The sequence below is a fragment of the Haliaeetus leucocephalus genome, unplaced genomic scaffold, assembly GCF_000737465.1.
Source record: "Haliaeetus leucocephalus isolate CR32 unplaced genomic scaffold, Haliaeetus_leucocephalus-4.0 Scaffold605, whole genome shotgun sequence".
In the NCBI taxonomy this organism is placed as follows: domain Eukaryota; kingdom Metazoa; phylum Chordata; class Aves; order Accipitriformes; family Accipitridae; genus Haliaeetus; species Haliaeetus leucocephalus.
This window is the reverse complement of record NW_010973041.1, coordinates 4003122-4018737: the sequence shown is the minus strand read 5'-3', so window position 1 is coordinate 4018737 and position 15616 is coordinate 4003122.

Genomic DNA, 15616 nt, shown 5'->3' with positions numbered 1-15616 from the left:
GCCTGCGGGGCCTCGGCCCACAAACCCGCCAGGGCCTCCTGGGTCACGAGTCGTCCTCTTCCGCCCCGTTTCCTGACCGCGCGAGGTGGCGATGGGCTTGGGCTGCTGGGGGGGGGGGCCCCCCTCGGGAAAGCCCCGTCCACCCCCACTGCCTGTCTGACGAGGTGGGCGTCCGCAGGCAGGCGTGGTTGCGCAGCCCTCCAGCGTTCGTTCGCGTGGGCCTCGTTTTTGCTGTTACTGAAGAGCGGTGGCTGCCGCGCAAAGTTAACGTCCGCTCGGAAGCGCGTGTGAAATGGAGACCTGGTTGTATAAGCGTTAGTCTGCTCCAGTGTTGCTAGGTGGTTGGGGTTTAAGGAGTAAAAAATGCAGGCTATAAGGACACATAGTCAGTATGTGAGCAGTTCTGACAGCTGGTAGATGATTCCGCTTAAAGTAACAAGATCGTGTGATACAGACTTGCCCGTAAACAATTTCCAAAAGAACATGAGAGCAGGATGTGAGGACTCTGTCCGTGGCATTTCAGAGTGGGTGGTGAAATGCATTAGTCGTCTGAGGTTCTCATCAATTCTCTTCGGCTGTTCTCCTTTACGTAACTATGCATGTAGGTATCTGCACAGTTAAGTAGTCCTGTTGGGATTACCATGGCTGTGCAGTACATACCACTGTGGACCTCTGTCTAATTTTTGCTCTTCAGGTTGTAAACTGTTTGTGACGGGGCCTGTGTTTTGCTTTATGATCCAATGTTCTGTTAATTACCAGCTGAAATTCTGAGTATGGATCGTATATTTGAAGTTAAACAAACAGTGCATAGCAGTAATTATAGTAATTCTTTTCAGAACCTTTTCAGCTCCAAATGATGACTATTTACTTAAAAGCTTTAAAAAAGAAACACTAAATCACTGCAGGACAGAAGTAATCTTAGTATCACTCTACTTTTGCCATGACTGCTGATCAGCAAAAATGAACTTACAGCAAATATTACCTGTACTAAGCCAGCTTCCAAGGAGAGATTGACTAGGGCTTTATAGTAATTCCATGTAATATGTGACTGAATTGGTTTTGCATTGAAAGAAACACATTAATGCCTGTTTACTAGTCACTTCTTAATGTTGCTGCTTCGGAAATCCATAGGTATACCCACTGCCAAGATGTCCATAAAACTTTACTTTGAGCTATAGACCAAATCCAGTAGAGTGCTGAGACTCTTCAGTCTGTGTGAAAGTGAACCAGGCGTTTGCACTCCTGAGAAGCAGTGCATACGGTAACATAGAGCTTGAACTTTTGATGACCACTAAGTTAGATTACAGTCATCATTAACAGCACCTTCAACTTTGATACGAGGCTGACTGTTCCTGGAGTCTTGCAGTGAATGTTGTATTATGGCTCTCAATTTTGTTTATCCACCTATTTTAGTTTTTCCTGTGCCTTTATTGTACTGTGGAAATTACATGCATGTATATAGAAGCATAAAGATTGATGGGCTGTATTCCTATAAAAATCATACTCGCGTATCAGAAGGGAATTTCAGATTCCTCAGACAATGTTTAAACACCAGTTTGTTATTCTTGGGTTAAAGATAATTACAGCAAGTAGTGATTGGGGAAAGACAATAAATCAACATAGACAAACTTCTGCTGTGAGATAGGAACATACTAGACAGTTTGAAGGGAGGAAGTGAAAAGGGGGAAGTAACCAGAGAAGCTGTGAGTAGTTGTCCACTCTTCAATGATTTTCTACTCACAGGATGCCTGTGAAGGACACAATATTTTAAACAGCAACAATATAATAGGGATAAATGTTATCTCCATTCCTGTTGATTAAAGCTGTTTTTATTTAATGGCATCAGACCTCCATAGATGAGAAGGGAAAGTGTCAACGCTTGTGGACCATCAGCTGCCATTGATTTTGCACCCTATCCAACCTGCCTGGGAAAAAGACCCTAGAAAAACACCTCACAAGGAAAATAAAAACTGTTGGTGCCCACCATTCCCTTTACAACTTGGGACATGGAATTCATATTTTTTATGTGAAAGGAATTCAAGCAGCTCTGCAGTTTGTATGGATACGAAGGACTTTTATTTTCTGTGATTCTTAAAGGAGGTCATACAAAAAGTTAGGCCCAAACTGAGTTTAGTTCGATTTTTTGTACTCCTTTTCTGCACTTAGAATCATAGAATCATAGAATGGTTTGGGCTGGAAGGGGCCTTTGAAGGTCATCTAGTCCAACCCCCCTGCAGTGAGCAGGGACATCTTCAACTCGATCAGGTTGCTCAGAGCCCCGTCCAACCTGACCTTGAACGTTTCCAGGGATGGAGCATCTACCACCTCTCTGGGCAACATCTTCCTGTGTTTCACCACCCTCACTGTAAAAAATTTCTTCCTTATATCTAGTCTAAATCTACCGTCTTTTAGTTTAAAACCATTACCCCTTGTTGTCTTGCTACAGGCCCTGCTAAAAAGTCTGTCCCCATCTTTCTTATAAGCCCCCTTTAAGTACTGAAAGGCCTCAGTAAGGTCTCCGCGGAGCCTTCTCTTCCCCAGGCTGAACAACCCCAACTCTCTCAGCCTTTCCTCACAGGAGAGGTGTTCCATCCCTCTGACCATTTTTGCGGCCCTCCTCTGGACCCTTTACAACAGGTCCATGTCTTTCCTGTACTGAGGGCTCCACAGCTGGATGCAGGACTCCAGGTGGGGTCTCCTGAGAGCGGAGTAAGGAGCGGGGCAGAATCCTCTCCCTCGACCTGCTAGACAGAACCACCAAGTCCTTCTCTGCAGGGCTGCTCTCAATCCCTTCATCCCCCAGCCTGTATTGATACTGGGGGTTGCCCTGACCCAGGTGCAGGACCTTGCCCTTGGCCTTGTTGAACCTCATGAAGTTCACATGGGCCCACTTCTTGAGCTTGTCCAGGTCCCTCTGGATGGCATCCCGTCCCTCAGGTGTGTCAACCACACCACTCATCTTGGTGTCATCTGCAATTTGGCTGGGGGTGCACTCGATCCCACTGTCTATGTCATCGATGAAGATATTAAACAGTACCCATCACAGTATGGACCCCTGAGGGACACCACTTGTCACTGATCTCCATCCTGACATTCAGCTGTTGACTGCAACTCTTTGAGTGTGACCATCCAGCCAATTCCTTATCCAGCAAACAGTCCATCCATCAAACCCACTTCTCTCCAATTTAGAGAGAAGGATGTTGTAGGGGACTGTGTCAAAGGCCTTACAGAAATCCAGATGACATCTGTAGCTCTTCCCTTGTGCACTGATGTGGTTTTTCCACCATAGAAGGCCACTAGGTTGGTCAGGCAAGATTTGCCCTTGGTGAAGCCATGCTGTCTGTCTTGAATCAATTCCCTGTCCTCCATGTGCCTTAACATAGCTTCTAGGAGGATCTGTTCCATGATGTTCCCAGGCACAGAAGTGAGGCCTACAGGTTAGTAGTTCCCAGGGTCCTCCTTTCTACCCTTTTTAAAAATAACGGCCCACTGGTACTATCCCAACCTTTGAGAAATAGCACAAAGGTGGAGGAATGTCCCATTGAGCCTCTCTTCCACTGCATGCATTCCCCTGAAGTGCATGTAATTATACTTCCTATGGGTTTTCCTGAAATTAAGGTAGATCATTTTGCTCCGTGCAACCCATGCAATGTGGCTTTCAGGCCTGAACATGATTCAGAGTTGAAACTCTGAAAAGCTCTCAGTATTTTGAGATAGATATTTTGTGTAGTCCTGAAGATAAGAGCATTGCAGTATACACGTGAAGCAGTGTCATCCAAAGGACAGCAAGCAATAAATTTAAAAATACAATATAGCATGCATTAGCTTTTAAACTGAGGTGGTAAATGCCTTCAAAATAGCATGGTTCAGTGATGTCATCTTTCCAGTTGCAAGGCCCAATTGAGCTGTGTTAATGTGTTTATATAGTCATCAACATTTTTCAGAGTTTAAATGTACATTAAGGAACATGAAGTTTCTAGCTGTCAGGTTCTGAACTTTCCAAGGGGAAGTAAAGATTAACTAATAAATGCATTTTCTTTGTGGCGCAGCCTGAAAGAAAGCCTGGAAGACTCTTGGCAGGAACACCTACCCTGATAAGAGACTGAAACTTTTTGACCGAATAAAACCTAGAAGTCTCGGTTTGTAAGTTGAGCTGCTCAGCCTGTGTGGCGACTGTGGTCATGTGCACACTTTGGTTGAAAGGCAAAACCCTCAGCTAATGAAACACTTCAGTCAAACTTCTCAACCGTTGACCATATATGACCACAGATCAGATTTGACTTGGATATAAATGGAGCCCCACCAGAGGGCAAATTGAGCCAGTCCTCTTTGGAGCAGCAGGTCTGCGGTCAGGGACTCCCCTTGGGCTGGGACACCGCCTAAGAAAACTCCTCAAGGTTGAGAGCCCTCATCTTTTAGGTGAGGGAGAGGTCATCATTTCTAAAGCTTAAGAATTCTTAAGCTGGTTGTGCAGTATTAATTTCCCCTTACATCATTGAACTTGTGGTTTGCTAATGTTGTCGGAGTTCTAAATGATTTTCATTGAAGAATAAATTTGGTTGAGTTTAACACCTGTTTAATCTGATTGTGTGAGCCTCCATGACAAAGACCCTTACTAGGAAAGAATATCCAGTCTCATTAGGCTGGATCTTGCTTCAAGAATTCTCTGACGGCATGTAAAATGCTAGCATTAATTGCATCACTGATTACATTTCACTGGACAGAATAGGGCAAAATCTTAGGGGTGGGACCTGTTGGAAATGAAGGTAATGAAAGAGCTACAGAGGAACAAAAAGGAAAAATATTAAAACCAGGGAAAGAAAAACAGTGCAGATAAGAGAATAACACAGAGAAGAAATTGTGATAACTTGTAAGGGGAACATTCCCTAGCTGAACAAGAGTGAAAGAGATGGTGTGATAGTTACTAAATGATAACCAGAAAGCATACTTAGAATACAAAGGGTTTATTCTGCCTTGATCTTTATGCTGACATATCAGGGAGTTTCACTGTAGGATGAGAAGCATACACATCTACGTTTATACTCTAGTCCATGGATCACCATTAAAAATAAAACATGGGCTTCTACCGAGAATTAGATTTCACATCAGAAAAGAAATAGCAACATGGAGTGCATCAGTAGTTTGCTAGAAGTCCTGAAAATAATGTAGTAAAATGCAGGTCAGTCTGTGGGTCTTTTTTGAGGTTGAGGGGAAGGAATAACTTTGGAGAGAGCATCTGTAATCTGGTGTAGCCAGAGGAGATTAACATTTCCTTTCCAGCTGGAGATTTGGAAAGATGTCCCCTTCTAGCTCATTTCACCTCACAGCTTTAGTTTTCAGTGCAACAGAACTAAGTAAACTGTGGTTTAAATAAAAAAATCACTTTAGAGACAAGGAGGGACACTGCTGTCATACTGAGGGAAAATCTGTAGCAACATGATAGATATAGTTCTGATAGCCTTGTTGCTGATGCTTTTAATTGGTCTTCATAAATGTTTTATGTGATTGTGAGGAAATGTAGTCAGCATTCTGAGCTGACAGTTGCTTAAAAAAAGGTATGTGTTGATAAAGCTTATAATATCACCTGTAACACCTTTGTAAATTAGCCTGAGTAGAAGGCACAGAATATTTATTCTCAGCAGTCTGCACACTGAATTCAAGAGTGAATAGAGAGGCTTTATTCTTATCCCTTTTCACTAATGTAAAGCAGGAATGCTGCTGTCAAAGGCAATGGGATTGTACTTACACTACTGTCAGCCTGTAGTAAATGAGATCAGAAGCAGTTTCTCTAATTAGAGATTTGCAGTGCAGTATTGGGAACAGAAAGGGGGTTTGGAAGCTAATTTACTTACATTTCTGCGTACCTGCCTTAGGCATTGTGTTTAAGTTGTCATCATTCCTTGACTGTTGATAGTGTTGAGGAATAGGGCATATTAGATGTTGCCTCGTCACCCTTGGAAGAAGTGACATTTGGGGAATTATGTAAACCCACCCTTTTGCAAGCATTCTGAGGATGGGGTGGGTGGCTTGGGAGGGTATTTGCTGCTTAGCTGGATTGCCGATATCTGCCTAGTAAATGTAGACCTGTGTTCTGAGTTGCTGCTTTCTTGTACTTTTCTTTAATCTCTGAGTTTACTAGTTCCATGCCTTGAAAAGTTTTATAAAATACATATTGAGTTGCTTTTGCTGTTACTGCTAATATTCCTTTCACAACCGTCCTTGGGCATAGTTTATTACCACCAAACAGGCTTACTAGTTGGTACTAGCAGTTCTTGCTGATACTTGACAGCATAAATACAACTTTAATGAAAAAATTACTAAAGAAATAAGAATAAGTAATACTGATGGCATTTATTTATTGTCTTGGTGTGAACAGAAATATTAAAAGCCGTCAAATAGCAGCATCTCTGTTTGACAGCACCATTGAATCCTATCCATGTGTTGCCATAAGAAGAACCAAGTATAAATAAGGGAAGCTTGTCTTATCAGTTTTAATTCAAATTTATATTGCTGTGGGAAAAGAACAGTCCCTTAAAATACTGTGGACTAGAGTACAGAAGCTGAGTTCAGAGCTGCACATGCATTAGTAGAGAGGAAAGAGAACGGTTTGTTAAGGATTACAGGTTGGGTTAAACTGTAAGAACTTCAGCACACAACAAACTCCCCTTCAGCTTGGATTTCTGAGCAAAGCCTTATAACTTAAAATAAAAGCACTGGTTAGACTCAGAAATACAGGCAAGGGGTTGCCTGTACTTTCAAAGAAGGTCTCTGTGCACGTCTGTTGTGTGTACCTGTGGGATTTTGCTTGTGTAAGAAGATGAAAATGGCATTCCATATTCTGGGAGTGAGAAGCACCACATTAAAAGACAAAGGTTATTGGTATGTAGGTCAGCCCTGAATCTTTGTTTAGAATGAAACATAACAGTTTGGCCTTTGAACTGGTAGTAGGGTCTGTGAATCCCATAGGAATAATAAACCATAACTCAGACAGTTGTGTTGATTCATCAGATTTGATGAGATAGCTAAGGATTATAAGTAAAAAATAAACTACCTAGTTACAGGTAGTGGTTGAGGTCCCAATTAAAAGGATGGGAAAACTGTGTTTGAAATTGCACTTTTAAAATTAGAACAAGACATTTAGACAAGTGAAATAGTGAATAAGCTAAATAAGTGTCTTGCATTTATGTATGGCTAATCATCTCTAAGCCATGCTAGACAGAGCCTTATAAATTCAGAACATGGAAATTATAGGTGGAAAAACAAAAAAAGGTGGGGAAAAAAGTGATTGTCAGTGATGTTTTCAGTGAAGAATTTGTTCTTGAGTCAACTGCTCTAAGAAATATTGGTCATCCGTGCTTTCCAGCAGGAAGTTAGAAAACATATCTTGAAATCTGGTGTCATGGGCTAAATTTTATTTACATAAGGTGTTGAGGGCATGAACAGACATCAGATCCTGTTTATTTCCTGAATCATCTGGTGAAATTCATCTTGTGTTTGCAGCATATGTTCTTACATCTAATTACATGTGCTCCATTTATCGTCAGTTAGATCCTTTTGAACATGGTGCATTTCACTGTAATGCAGATGTCTAAAAGAGGTCAGGTAGTTCACATTCCAGACAACTTTTTCCTTTCTATTGACTGTTAAGGGAGTCCAAAAGATGCTTCCATCATAGACGTCCGACATTAGACCACCTGCATCCCATCTTCAGAACAAAAATGTGCAACAGCTGCAAAATATGAACCTGTAGATTTAGTAGAAGCTTGAGCAGAGAAAAACCATGAGTGAGCATGATCACGATGTTCTAGTCTTTGTTTTACAGCTAGTACTTTACATGTCTGTGTGGTCCAGCAGAAACAGCCAACAAGACGTTCTGGTTAAGAATATGGTATTTCTGTAGGTTGAGCTGGAAGGTCCAACACAGAACTGATACCTGAAGAAAGTGATTGAGCAAAATAGGAAAACAAAATGGGAAATATCTCAGGAGGTTGTGCTTAAGCCTTCAACCAGCCCATTGTGTTTTTGAAGGAAAAAAGTGAAGCTGGAAGCAGCAGATTCTATAATTGCAAGAAGATTATGTTACTTCCAAGGTCTACAAGCACTAGTGATAATCAGATGATACCTTGAAATCTATAACAGGCTATGTACCTTCTTTAGCCATTCTGTTACACAGATTATATGACAGTGCATACTAAAACGGGAAGAAAAATAATTACTCCAGAAATGTCCTATGGTAAAATGAAATCTTCCAACATATATACAATTGACACAAAGTAACGTGAGATGGTTTTTACCTTGTCCAGTTGTTCAAGGAAGAAGGAGTTTGTACCAACAGAAAGGAAACTGAATTCATACGTAAATGTCAATACTAAAGACTGACACTGACCAGAGTTTCTTCAGAAAACAGAAATTTATGTATACTGTGACAATATGTAAAGAATACCTGTATGCCATCATTAGTTTTTCTCCCAGCTGAAAACTTTTCTATCCCCTAGCATTTTTGCTGCTTGTTTCATCCAAAATGGTAGACACAGGATAGAAAAGTTGTCAGCTGAAAAAATGGAAGGCTTAAAGGAGAGTGCGGGTAGTGTCTGCATCAAGGTTCTCTTATTGTATTACTAGCAATTTACTTGTATAATAGCAGTTGGGCATGGTAGCAATAGGGGATAATGCAGTAGCTTTTCTTTTTTCATTCAGAAATGGCCAGAATTAGAATTTTAAAATCAATATCTCCAATCCAGAAAGTCCATTTCAATTTGCACTGAGCCGACAGAAATGGTATCTGAAACACACATTCTATCAGTTTATTTGTTCAGGGTATACATTAATTTAGAAACCATACCTTTGCCTAGCACAGAGATTAAAGGGTGGAAAACAGTTTTATAACAGTAGGAGTTGAAATAGCGTCACTTTCAAATGGTTGCTGCATGCTAGGTTTGCAAAACTTTATCTGTAATACTGCTCTTCCTCCTCTATTTTACAGACCAGCATAACAATACAGTAGAACAAAGATTTTCTTAAAGGAAAAAAAAAAAGTATTCATAATGTAAATAATTATTATTTGGTTTATATTCCAGTTCTCTGACTTGCAGCTTTGATATTCTTGATATTGCTAGAGTTGTGATTGCTAAGGAGACACAATTTGAAGGCCTATGTAGTTGATTCCCACACGATGATATTATTTGCTCTATCCCTGGGCCTCACACCTGCAGACTCGTAAAACTCCGTGGCATTAAGACCTAATTATCTTTCACAAGTGATTGTCAGGAGGTAATCTGTTGATATTGGAAAGCAACTGCCTTCAAGAAGAGACTGACTGGCTATTGTAGTCTCTTCTCCTTAAGCTGAAAATAATAGGCTTTCTGTTTTCCACATAACGGGCGGAAATTTCAGCCCTATCTAGTTTCAAGCGGTTCAGAAATAATCAAGCATATCATTATCATAGCAAGAATCACTATACTGTCTGCCAGGTCTCGAGGTGTCTTTATTCTGTTTCTGCATAGTCAGGTAATTCACCTGTTGAAATTAATAAAAGAAAAATGAAATACCCTGAGCTAAACTTCAGAGAAAAAGGATACTATGGAACCAAAAGAAGTGATAGTTAAAAGAGAAATTCCAAAGATATAAACAAAGGTTGAATACTCAGTTTCCACTGAATTCCAGTGGGTGTGGTGTATCTGACTTTTGAACATCACAGTTGCCTGTGGGTCACATGAAAATGACAGGGTTGGATACATCTCTCTTCTGCAAGATTTTACATAAGCCGCTTCTCCTTTAAACTAGCTTTCTGTTTATAATCCATCTGTTTTAAAATTCTAGAAATGCTGCTTTTAGCTTGCTAACATTACAGTAGTATTCAGAAATCTCACTGTGGGGACACTGTCATGCTTTCTTTTTTAACATTGGTATTCAATACAACAAACAGAAAGCTAGGAAGCAAACTCTGTTGAAGACTACTTTGTGGGAGGAGAGCTGGTAGTTTGTGTTCTTTTGGCTTCTGTCTCCCTTCGTTCTCTTTATCCCTCATACCCAGCTCCACCACAAATGCACACTCTTCAGACTAGAAACAATGATAGAGGTGTAGTCAGTTTCTCATCTATCAAATGTCTGGCACTTTAAAGTCTGGTGTTTTTAGGACTGCAGACAGCTAGTAGTCCCCTTTTTACTTTCCAAGTAAAGTAAATAGACCAATCCATACATGTATCATGATAGCATAACAGAGTTTAAGTCCGTATACCAGCTGTTCACGAATTTTAATAGTGTGTACTGAAGCCTAGGACATTATACTCTTACATACATATATAGATATAAAATGTTTTAAAATTATAGTAATCTTGTTTCATCTCTTTGTAGAAAATACTGGTTTAAAACATTCAACACTCCTGAATTCTAGGACACATTTAAAACTAGGCAATTTTAAAGTGTAGGTTTTTAGTTCTATAATGGTAGGGTAATTATCAAATTCCTACATAGTTGTCTCATGATGAGGTCCATTACCATATCACTGCTATAAACAACTAAATTAGAATGTACATGTATGTATGTCTTATTGTTTGTGAATGTCTGTCTGTATATTTATACATAAAAATCAGTGCTGATCCCATGAAATCAAGTAGGTGTTAAACTTAATTTTTATAAAAGTTGAAGACTACCCTATTAAAATACAAAATTCAGACATAGCTCCACTTCAACTTTTACAGTTAGTACTATGGCATGTAAATTTATCAGTAATGACTTCCATTATTTTTAATCTTCTTGTGGTAAACCAAATTCTTCCTATGTATCTTAACTACAGTCATTAAGTACCAATATTTAATATTGCAGAAAATCAAGGAGCAATGTAACCAGAAACTGTAAGAAGTCATAGAATAGCTTCAAACATGCCTGTACGAAAGTTCTTATTACAAAATTCCTGGTTAAATCACAGGACACTTTGCCTGAGCATGGGCTGCATGAAGTTAGGCTGATCTGGAATATTTTTTATTTCCCAAGTCTCACTTCACATGTGCTTGATTTCTGCAATTGGAATTTCTTACTTTTTCCTTGTGGTAATTTAAGTCGATCTATTGTAAATCATCAAGTATCTATTAAGATAATATACAACAAAGTACTAGATCTGAAATTAATATTATAATCTTGAACTCTTTCTTTTCATTGGGATTTGTTTCATTGGATCTGATGTCAACTTCTGTATTATGGGTAATTCTGACCAGTCCATCATTATTTTAATATCTCTTCCACCTGCGTTACTAGTATATATTTTTTTACTTGTGTTATCCAACCAAAATTAAGAACAACTGCTAATATGTAGAAAGATAAAATTCTGAAGAGAAGTCTATATCAGTGATGATTCATCTGAATACAAACCACAGCCTGCTGTGCAGAAAATTGTTTTGTCGTTATTGACTGAATAGGAAAAGATGAATTGTGAGAGCAGACACAGAAAAAGTGGAAAAGCCATAAAATCTAACACTATGATGTTCTTCAATTTACAAAATGTTTTATTGCGTGATGTAGAAAATCTTGGATAAAATGATGTCATAGCACTTCAAGAAACTCTTACAGGAGCTGACCAAAAAAGGGAGGCTGTTCTCAAGTTAGTCTTGAGCAAGACAGCAGGATTAATTCAGATGATACTCATAGAATCACAGAATAGAATCATGTTACGTCCAAACATGTGAAAATATACCTAGTATTTTTTTTAAAACAGCCATTGTTCAGAAGACCTGGAAGGAAGTAAAAATTTCAAATATTTCCTGCATATTTAAATTATAAAGCACTTAGTAGCTGGGTGAAAGAATTATAAGTCAGAAAGATGTAAATACACTGAGCAGTCCAGATGAAAAGATGTTTAAAATCACTGCAATAGAAGACCAGGAAATTACAAGAATTAAGCAGCATGACTTCTTAAAAAGAAAATTGTGTTTTATTGATCTCTTAGAAACTATTTACTTTGGCAGTATTTAGTTGATGAGGTACCAGCTTATAAAACTTTAAAAATTTCCTCTCCCTGAAATGAATCACAGGCTGTTAGGTTTCTATAATGTGAGAAGAAAAGCTACCCTGGATCACAAACTAAAATACAGAAAATGGAGAGCTGGATTAAAAGGTTAATTTTCATAATGTCTAAAGGTTAACAACAAAATGCCTCAGTATTCCTTACTAGGTCTTGTGTTTGATACATTTATTGATCTGTAAAGGTCAGCAAGGAATGAGGTAGCAAAATTTGTGATGACACAAAGTTATGAAGGTGATTCTCCAATGATTTGGTATTAACCACTGAGACTGGTCCAAATTATCTTCATGGTTATCCAGTCCTGATTATCAGTTGCTGTGTTTTGTAGGCATAAATCTTGTGTCTATGTAATTCAAACTCTGATAGTGAAAACGTTTGCAGAAAAACTATATACAAAACCATATAAATAATTCAATGAGAAAATTGCATAATTGTTGTATTGCCTATGTGCAAGAAGAAGGTGGAAAATAGCATTTGTTTCTTTTCTGCATTGCCTGAGTTTAGTGATTTGATTGCTACAACTTTTGCTTAATCATAAATTTAGCAATATTAGCAAATGAGGCCAAAATTACATGGAAAGAGGTATTGCCACATGTATATACAGAAAGGTTATAATGAAAAAGCACAGGGTAGGGTTTTTATTTGCCACATATGAAAGAGGACAGTGTACAAGAAAGAAACCCCTTGATCCTGATCACTTATGGTCAGAAAAAACATGAGATTTATAGAAATGCTAATCAATTAGGTAATTGTTTTGGTAATTCAAGTATTGATTGCCCAGATCTCACAGATGTTCTGTTAAATAAAGCTCTGCTTTACAGATAAGTTGTACTCTAATCCCTCTTGGAGCTAATGGATCATGCTTCACCAAAAAATTCACTTGGCACCTCTTTCGGTTTCTTATTGTGCTCTCCTGCACTCCTCAAGTCTTCCAGTCTGCCAGCTGATACTCTCATTATTAAAGCCTTATTGAGGAATTTATCTTAGTTGTTTTAAGGACTTGAAGTTCCACCTTAAATTCTTATGATGTGTCAGGCAGTGGAAAGGAGTTAGATAGCTAACTCACAGCTTTCATCAGTAGGAACAGGATGCAGAAGTATGGGGTGGGTACCCTAAATCTTTAAGGAAATGCTTCTACTGCCATCCCAAAATGTAAGTAACTGTGAAAACATACTGGCTTTCCTGAAGGGTTTGGAGTTCAACCTGAATTTGTTAATAGAGGGTTCTTTTCTAGGATACCTGGTGTATATACATGTGAGTTGGGAAGGTCATTACTGGAAATACTCCTGTCAAGCATTAAATTGTATGCTTGTTTTGACAGAATCAACAGTCAGAGCTGAAAACTGGATTGCAAATTCATTAAAGGTATTTCAGAATTTCTCACAATATTGCATATTTTCCATGAATTCTTACTTCAACTACCCTATATATTGGTATGAACTCTAATTTGTAAAGAACACATATTTTTGTGTTAACCAAGGGATTGATGGCATAAACCAGTTCTCTCCAGTCTCTCCTTAAAAGGAAGTACTTTGAGGCCCTACAGAAAAGACAGTTCTTTCTGTTTTTCTTCTAATTTTAAGCATAATAAAGTGGTAGTATTGAATCTGTATTATTTTTGGCCAGTAAATTATTCCTAGTTTGGTGACTTATAATGAGTGACCAGAAATTTTGATTTTTACTCCTGGATATATTAAGCAAGCAGAGACATAGTATAGGTATAAGCAAAGACCAGACAACTGGGTTACTGTGACTAGAAGACCTGGCCAGGAAAACCGAGAAGCAAGGCAGCTGCAAGCAGAGAAGCACTGCCTTGCAGAAAAGACATGTAGGTGACATCTGTTATACTGGAATCAAAGGAACTTCATGGACAATTAATAAAGCCTTGAAGCACCTCTGTAAAGTCAGGTCTGTCTTACTATAGCAATTTTTTATGCTGCAAATCTAAGCGTCTTCTCCAAATTGATGGAATGGGCAATGGCCACACAAGCAGTAGCACCCCAAAGTCCTGTCTGCCTGACTTCTCTAACCACAAGAAAAAATCTTGACATACATGTTATGCTAATTCCAAGTATGCTGTTTTTAAATACTACACATTCTGATTTTTTGGTTTTTTCTTCCTTGTTCATGCTTGAGGAAACAAAAAGTGAGTAAATGTGTTACTCCATGTGTATATGTATACAAGAGACAGGGAGAGGGCTGAATCCCAAAATGCTGGTCTTGGTTTGATTGACGTGTTTGCTGTGGTTTCTATTATTAATTTCTTTTAGAAGTTACCCAGTGGAGAACAACCGTGTGTTAGTCCTGCTTTTCTAGAAATAAAAAGGTGGCAATATCATGAGGTTTTGGGTTTGTGCTGGGGTTTTGGTAGCCAGGGAGGAGGCTGCAGGGGTGGCTTCTTTGAGAAGCTGCCAGAAGCTTCGCTGGCTCCAAGTTGGATCCACCGCTGGCCAAGGCCAAGCCCATCATCTATGGTGGTAGCACCTCTGCGATAACAGGTTTAAGAAGGGGAACTTGCAGCAGAGAGGAGAGTGGGATGTGAGAGAAGCCCCTGTGCAGACAGCAAGGTCAGTGAGGAAGGAGGGGAGGAGGAGCAGGGGAGGAGGGGATGCCCCCGCAGCCCGTGGTGAGACAGCAGGCTGTCCCCCCCCAGCCCATGGAGGGGAGCAGGGGAGCAGATGCCCACCCGCAGCCTGGGGAGGAGCCCACTCTGGAGCAAGTGTGTGTCCCCAGAGATGGCTGTGGCTCCATGGGAAAGCTCGTGCTGAAGCATTTTGTGCCTGAAGGGCTGCAGCCCACGGAAGGGACCCATGCTGGACAAGTTCATGAAGAATTGCAGCCTGTGGAAAGGACCCATGCCAGAGAAGTTCATGGAGAACTGTCTCCTGTGGGAAGGACCCCATGCCAGAGCAGAAGAATGAGGAGTCCTCCCCCTGAGGAGGAAGGAGTAGCAGAGACAACGAGTGATGAACTGACACCAAACCCCATTCCCCTGTTCCCCTGCGCTGCTCAGGGTGGGAGGAGGGAGAGAATTTGGGAGTGAAGCTGTGCCCGGGAAGAAGGGAGGGGTGGGGGGAAGGTGTTTTAAGATTTGATTTTACTTCTCATTATCCTTCTTTTGATTTAATTGGTAATAAATTAAACTGATTTTGTTTTTTCCCCAAGTTGAGCCTGTCTTTTGCCCATGACCATAAGTGGGGACTGATCTCTCCCTGTCTTTGCCTCAATCCATGAGCTTTTCTTTTTATTTTCTCCTCTTTATCCCCCCGGGGCAGGGACGGGAGGAGCGAGTGAGCGGCTTCGGGATGCTTTGTTGCCAGATGGGCTTAAACCACGATGTGTGGCAACTTTGTTTCTGCTTCTTTGTTAAAGGATCAAGAGTACAGTCAGTCACATCTTTCGCTGGTGCGCTCTCTCTCTCTCATTTTATTCTATTATTGTGCGATTTGCAGTACCTAGGGGTGACTGTGTATTTTCCTGCCTCCTTTGATTATATATAATAAACGTTAATTTTTGTGAGATTTCAGAGTCATTGTAGGAAAAAAAAAAGCATTTGGAAGAATGAGGAAGAAGAACAGAAGGGAAAAGCCTGGATTGCAT